This window comes from Rhagoletis zephyria, unplaced genomic scaffold, assembly GCF_001687245.7.
Source record: "Rhagoletis zephyria isolate East Lansing unplaced genomic scaffold, Rhagoletis_zephyria_1.1 Rzeph_scaffold_03934, whole genome shotgun sequence".
Lineage (NCBI taxonomy): Eukaryota > Metazoa > Arthropoda > Insecta > Diptera > Tephritidae > Rhagoletis > Rhagoletis zephyria.
This window is the reverse complement of record NW_016161017.1, coordinates 8,322-15,468: the sequence shown is the minus strand read 5'-3', so window position 1 is coordinate 15,468 and position 7,147 is coordinate 8,322. Positions and strand designations below refer to the sequence as shown.

Genomic DNA, 7,147 nt, shown 5'->3' with positions numbered 1-7,147 from the left:
CAATTCTATAGCCTTTGTATTTATACATACATACATACATATGTACATAGGTATACTTGACTTAAATATGTGCATTTATTTAGAACAAACTTCACCTACTTCGGGATAATAAAAAATACAAATTTTAACATGCGTAAAATGTTCAATGTTTTTTAAACAAATGATATGTATGTATGTATAAATATTTTCAATAATAAATGGAGCAATCCAAACAATCTACACATGCATACGTGACTGAAAGAATATTGAAGTACTACAAACATAAAATAGTGCGCCAATCCCTTTTAGGAGAGGTAAATCCTTAAAAGCTATTTGCAATCACATCTGAAATAAACTCTTTTGTTTTTAGCTTCATTGTAGGGGATAGAGCACTGCAACCTTAAGATCTATTGCACAGTATTCGTGCATTTATAGTAATGGGCATAAACGTCTAGATTTTACCGCGCCCTCGGTTATAGGAAGATCACCCAACAGGACACTGTTGTAAAATATACCGTACAGTTGTGCTATCTGTTCTACAAAATCTGCATCGCTTCTGGACATAAATTCTCAGTTCAGTCAGGTGATAGCTTAGTATTCAATTGCTTAAAGAAGTTCTCATGTTAATACTGAAATTATTTCTTGATAAGCTCATGCACCCCTTAGAGCGTCTTTTAATGCTCTAGGCCTGGTTCATTATGCCAGTAACGATTTTTGTGAGCACCTTTCCCTTGTTTTCTTCCTTCCCTTGCTCTTGCTTTCTTTATCGGCAATACTATTTCCTTTAATAACAATCTGTTGCGAAACCCAGGGAACCCAAACCCGATTGGTCAAACCAAGTGTTTTCGGCTTATAAAGTTACCCAATCACCTGTTTAGATCTGATCTAATGAGATCTATAGACTTTAAAAGCCCATGGGCTATCAGTTAAAATATTCAGCTTTCGGTTCGTCTTATAATGCCACCAAAAATCCATCTACAATGCGAGGCCTCAACCTAATGCAAAATATGCAATTCCGACGCAAGCACACGAGCATGCACTTATTGGAGGCAGAACCCAGGTACGTCAGAAGGTAACCACTGAATTCAGCGTCGTACTGAGAGGCAGTTAAAGACATTAACATAGCGGCTATTACCAACTTCACAAACTCGTTCCCCGTAAATGCCGTTCTCGGGGTTCCACCGCAATACGTTGTAGAGAAAGAGCTTCAGGTGTCTGCAGAAATCTGCTTTATTCTGCAGAATTATGGTATACGTATTGTGGCGTGTTAAACGATGACCTTTTTCGAATCGACTCCGATGTACCCAATGTATGGCTCACACTTCCCTTCTTCTTCAAATTCTACTTAAACCCACTCCTCTAATATCTTTCCCCTTTTCGTTCAAACAAGACGAAGCCACACCTTTGCTAGGTCTATTGTAAGTTTAACTTGAGGAGGCGAACCTGGTAAAGATTGCGTCTTTATCTCTACCCAAGCCAGGAAATAAAAGTGTAGCTCTTTAATTTAACATGGAGGTTGAGTGTGAAAGACAGGTTAAGAATGCCCTCAGCGCCTTATACGCGTGCAGATTGGTTATTAGAGCACTAATGCTCTATGGTGTCTTGGTATAATGCGACACAAAAAAGTCACATCTAAAGGTGAGATATTGTGCAAGTACTTATGCAATAATTTATTACTAGGCCATTGCGCATCACTTTCTCAGCAAATCTAGATACAATTTTAAACCTGTATCCCATAAGTTGGGTTAAGAAGAATGCGGCTGCGATATCGGGACAAATTCTAAAAAATTCTAAGAACGGAAAGTTAGATTAAATTTCAGGCATTCGTAACCAATAAAGTATGCTTTGGCGCTTTAGCGGTTATATGACACAATAGCCTTACAGTTGCTCATACGCCCCGGCAAACAACCGGTAAAAAAAATTCCTTTCAGTGCGAAAGCTATAAAGTATGTTTTGGTTAGCTGTTTTAAGTAAAACAAATGAGATTATTTAAAGTAAGATATGTATTATTTTTAATGAGGTTAGTCGCGATATTTTTTTTTTTTACATTTTATACACATCCTCTAATACTATGCGACAATTTTTATGGCAACTGGAGCCAGCCCGGACTTTGCTAATGTTAAAAATAAAATAATAAATAAAAGTGATTAAAATAAATATGTGAGCGAAAATAAAATTTAATACGTATACAGTAAAATTTTATGGAAAATATTTTCATATGTGGAACATCTTAACCCACCTAGAAAGATCGTTTTGACCCTTATTTAAAAAAAAAAAAAAACCTTGAAAAAACTAGAAACTCATTCTGCGCAATATTTTACTAGGGTCTTCTCAGGCAAAAATTCATATAACCATAGTAATATTCTATACCAAATTAAATAAAAAATGTATGCCAAGAAGGAATTACAGCCAAATTCAATTTAAAAAAAAAATCGTAGAAAAAGTAAAATTTTTTTTGCTATTTCGAAACAGTTACGAAACTTGGACAGAAAATCGATCATATAGTATTTTATAGAGGGTCGAAAACTTTTCCAAAAAAAAATGTTTTCTCTTTATTGGATCAATTATTTTGATAGCGCTGCTGCAGAAACGCAATTAGCAACTTCCAAACTTTCTAGATACTGACTTTAAGAAGATTTAACATAACTTTTTAAAAACTTGAATTTTGAAATTTCGGAAAAATCAGAGACCCTAAAAACATATGTATGCATGCTACAAAATGTAGAACTCCAACGACGCCTTCTTACTTTGTCCAAGTATTTTGATTTTTTGCAATTTCGCTTCCTCAACCTTCAAGTAGAAATAAAAAAGCATAGAAGCGCTGGACTACGCATTTGTTCAGTAAAAATTGTCAGTAAGACATTTTTTTTTTCAAAATTATGCCATAGTTATTCTGCTGCAAACAAATTAAATTTATTGGACTATTATTTTTGATCAGAGCTACGATCTTTACCAAGTCACTCAAAACGTTCATTTCCCTGTTCAACTCATGGTTTGCACTTTTTTATTTCACATACGAATACATTCTACTGTACAACTGTACAACATTTAAGATTAGATGTTTCAGAAAATATATTTTTACTATGAATATTAAGGGGGAAATTAGAAAATGTAAATGCTAAAAGTATGTTCACAAATTTGTGTACTAGCCCAGTTTACCATAAACATTCCATAAATATGAATTTAAATTTGGAACTCGCCTTCAAGCTACCCACACAAATATTTTGCAACATATTTATGTACATGCAAATTCATGTTTGTAAGTATGTGCTAAATTCCACTTTCATTGCGTAATAAAATTCCTGTATGTAAATCAAAACAAAACAATTTGGAAAGTTTTCTGTATGTAGTTTACTGCATTCGCTCAGGGACTAAGAAATTATCTAACAATGTCAACATAGATTCACAGGCTTACACATTTATGTGCATATGTACATTTATAGGCGAATAAAGATTATGTACACCCTGCAGCGAAAATCTGTACTAGTGAGGAAAATTTTTAACTTTATTTACGTATGTATATCATTGTTTTATCGACAATGCAGAACAATCGACATTAAAATGTTAGTAGCCGAACAATATATAGATTTTATTTGAAAAAAAAAAAAACTTTTACTTTAAATTTTTTTTACTTTCCACTATGAAATATAGTAGCGAATTTTACTTTACCCTGAAAGACTGAGCTGTAAAAAAATAGGCGTATAATCAACAGAGAAACTTGTTTGGGCAAGCAAATACTGAGGACTCCTGCAGATTTGGCTCTTTTAGGTAACCTGATTAAAATTTTTAATATCGGAAAAAACCATATAATCGAATACCAGATTAAAAACTCCAAATATCAGGATATCGGAATATTAACTGGATATCCGACAAATAAAATGTGTGAATATTTTTTATATGTGTATTTATTTTATTTACCGGATATTAACGGGATATGGACCAGGCAACCAGATATCTGGATTTTATCCATATACACAATTACTCGAAAGAATATCCGGATATCCGAATACAGTATACTCTGATTTACTTGTAAGTTTGTTTGGATCCGCTAGGTGGCGCTGGGATAGAAGGCGAATTTCTGTAACTATGTATGACAAGTAATTTTTAAGCAAAAAACAATTGAAGTCGGTAATTCTCATATAAAAAATTAAAATCGTTAATGTCTTCATTATCCAATGATCCGATCTAAACCAAATTAGTATGGCACGACCTCTGAGGTAACACCTTTCCTTAAAAAAAAACATTATACAAATCTGTTAACGAGATCGAATGTTATGCGGTAACTTACATAAAAAAAATGAAAAATATTCGTACGAATTGATAACCTTCTGCTTTTTGTGAATACGGTTACAAATATGTAAGTAACATAAAATAAGATGAAAATAAATATTTTAACTTTCGGAAATCGGTATGAACGGGGATCGAAACTGGGCCCTCATGTATTGTAGTAGACAGCTGTCACCACTCGGCTATAGTGGATGCCAAACTTACTTACACTAATAAAGAAATGCCTCAAACCGTTTAGCCGATTTCATAACAACGTAACATAACATAACATAACAAGACAAAGCATTAGATACATGTGGATATTCTCGAGCTCTGCTACTGACACGACTCCAAAATTAATGCCAGCGCTGGAAAATTCAGCCTCGATGCCGAAAGGTCCAATAACTTTCCCGACTGTTTAAAAAATATGCCAAGATAATTGAGATGTTGGCCGATTTGAAATACCTCCGTAAATTCTCTTAGAAAATTAAGCGGCTGACGGAAGATCTGACCAAATTTCTGTAGGAACAAACACGATGACCCATGGCCGATGTCCAGGGTGTGCTAAAGTTATAGATGGAAGGGATTTAGGAAAAGGAAGGTCTTCTAGTCCTAGGCAAACTAGATGGAGAAAGACCCGGCATTGCCACCTGCCATCAGCTGACACACAAAATTACTCACTGCTATGCTTTAATAAGACTCGTCCAAAATCGTTTAGACGACTATAGTGCCAAATATGAAGAGTGTACAACCCTTCGTTTGCCGTTTCCTGCTCTAGCAAAAACGCTAATTTTTGTAGAATCTTTAATAAAGATTTCTTTCTATTTTTGGCTGGCTTTAACTCTGAGGAGTGTCACGTGACCTTCACCACTTCTTTAAGACAAGAATTTGCTTCAACCATAAGGGAATTGGGGTCAAACTGCTATTCATAAGAATGTCGCTTGGGGCATAGTGGCAAACACCACAATCTAACTTTTTCTGGTTCTACTTAAGATATTGGCTCTGATTGTTTAGAAGCTAATTGTTTTCCTACAGGGTCATCATATGCATGACTTTAGTTCACACATGTTGTACTAGTCTGAGTATAGTGTGAATATTTTCACTGGCAGCTATGTTGGAGATTTTACAATAGCTGAAAATATTAATGAGTATTGGGAAGTTAGCTGCAGCTGCTTTGATAGCTGAGTTTACACACATATGTATATATGCATGAACATGCATTCTTACAGATTTAGAATTTGAAAGTGGTTAGAAATTTTACAAGTTTACAACACAAACAAAAGTTTTCTTAGATAAACAAATGCAAGATTTGACTGAATATGAGTAAACTCCATGCTAAAGATTTTGTAGTCTCAAAGCATGTGTTTGAATGGGATTTGGGGAGGTATATGTAATTTATTGCTTATTTACAAACATTCATATGTATAAGGACTATGGAAATTTAAGTTCAAGTTTTTGTCTAAAACAACCAATTTAATTTCACCAGTTATTGAGCATACTTAGAATGATCCCATTTACGACTTAAGAACATTCAAAATTGTAAGAAAAAAATTAAAAAATGTATACGCTCAAGACTAAAAGCCATTTCTTCTCATTTCTTCATTAATAGATTCAGCCAAATTTAGCACAATTCTTTTAAGCCACAAAACTTAGTTTCGCACCCAAATATTTTCTCTGACACCCTGATGTACATGAAACACATTCAGGCGAGGTCTCTAACGAAGTAAATAACCAGGAAATAGACTTAAAGCTATAGCGCTGATATAGGCCTGTTTGTATGTATAGAAGTACACCATACTCGCGGTTGCGCTCGCGCGAGTTACGGTAGATGATACTCCACCTAAACAGGAAATGAACTTAAAAAATAAAGCAAGCATATTTTAAGAATGCTAACGAAATATGCTTGCTTAGTAAAAATTGTAACCGAACTCAGCATTCCAAGGTTATAAAGAAAATCAAATCATTAAAAAGAGATTCATACATTGTTGCAACCATAAGTACTTCTAATCATGGTCTTAAACATACATATTTACATATATGCAACATTGTTGCAACCATAAGTACTTATGGCATTAAAATTAAATATACATATGTACATATATGCAAAGCATATATGTATGTGCGAATGCCCATCTTACTGTAGGCAAATGAAACTAAAGCCGCCGTGGCTAAGAAAACAACTGCAATGCTATGGCATGGCAAGTATTGAAAGCAAAAGTATATGAATAATTACAGATTGGAAATAAGAATAATGCTGAGTTAGGAATATTGATACATATGAATATATTGTAATATGTACATACATACAAAGAAATTAGGAGTGTATGGATTATGTACCACATACCAATAATTAAGAATTGAGAGAAACGACTTTTAGAATTAGCGAACCAAAAGTCAGTTGTTGCCTGACCGTTTTGCGTTCAAGTCTACTTGTTACAAAAGTTTCTTGAAATAAAATTATATTACTTTTTAATAAACAAGAGTACAGAAAGTCCTTGTTTCATTTTGTATATCCTTTAAAGGCGAATGTTCCTGCCCAGTATTCAGTGAAGCCACTGAAATATATAACTCGCGCTCGCATAAGCAAACACAAAAATAACCAAACAAAAATAGCAACAGCAGCTTCCTGGTGCAGGGAATATCTTATGCACTATATAAGCATTTCTATAGTTACACATGTGTGAGTGGAAGTACATACATATATACGAGTAACTCCACTGCCGAAGGATTTTTTAATTTAAAAATAATATGATCCTATGCTATGCGAAGTTCGTAGCTCTCGGGAAGCAAGTGAAAAAATTTCGCATGTACAACATGCAACAGTAGGCATGATAATAAAATTAAGTTCTAGTTCGCTTACGAAAAATCATAACTTTGTAGTTTTTTTTATTTTATTTTTATC

The 7,147-nt window shown here is 34.0% G+C and overlaps 1 long non-coding RNA gene across 1 annotated transcript in view; it reads right to left on the bottom strand.

Annotated features, from left to right (window-relative positions):
* Window positions 1–6,306, bottom strand: part of LOC108369969 (uncharacterized) — a 22,128-nt gene extending 15,822 nt beyond the window's left edge. Inside the window, exons 1-2 of the long non-coding RNA XR_001848583.1 lie at window positions 6,227–6,306; window positions 373–378 (exon numbers count right to left, since the gene is read on the bottom strand). This is a non-coding gene — a long non-coding RNA (uncharacterized LOC108369969). The remainder of the gene's footprint in view (window positions 1–372; window positions 379–6,226) is intronic.
* Window positions 6,307–7,147: the final 841 nt, after the last annotated feature.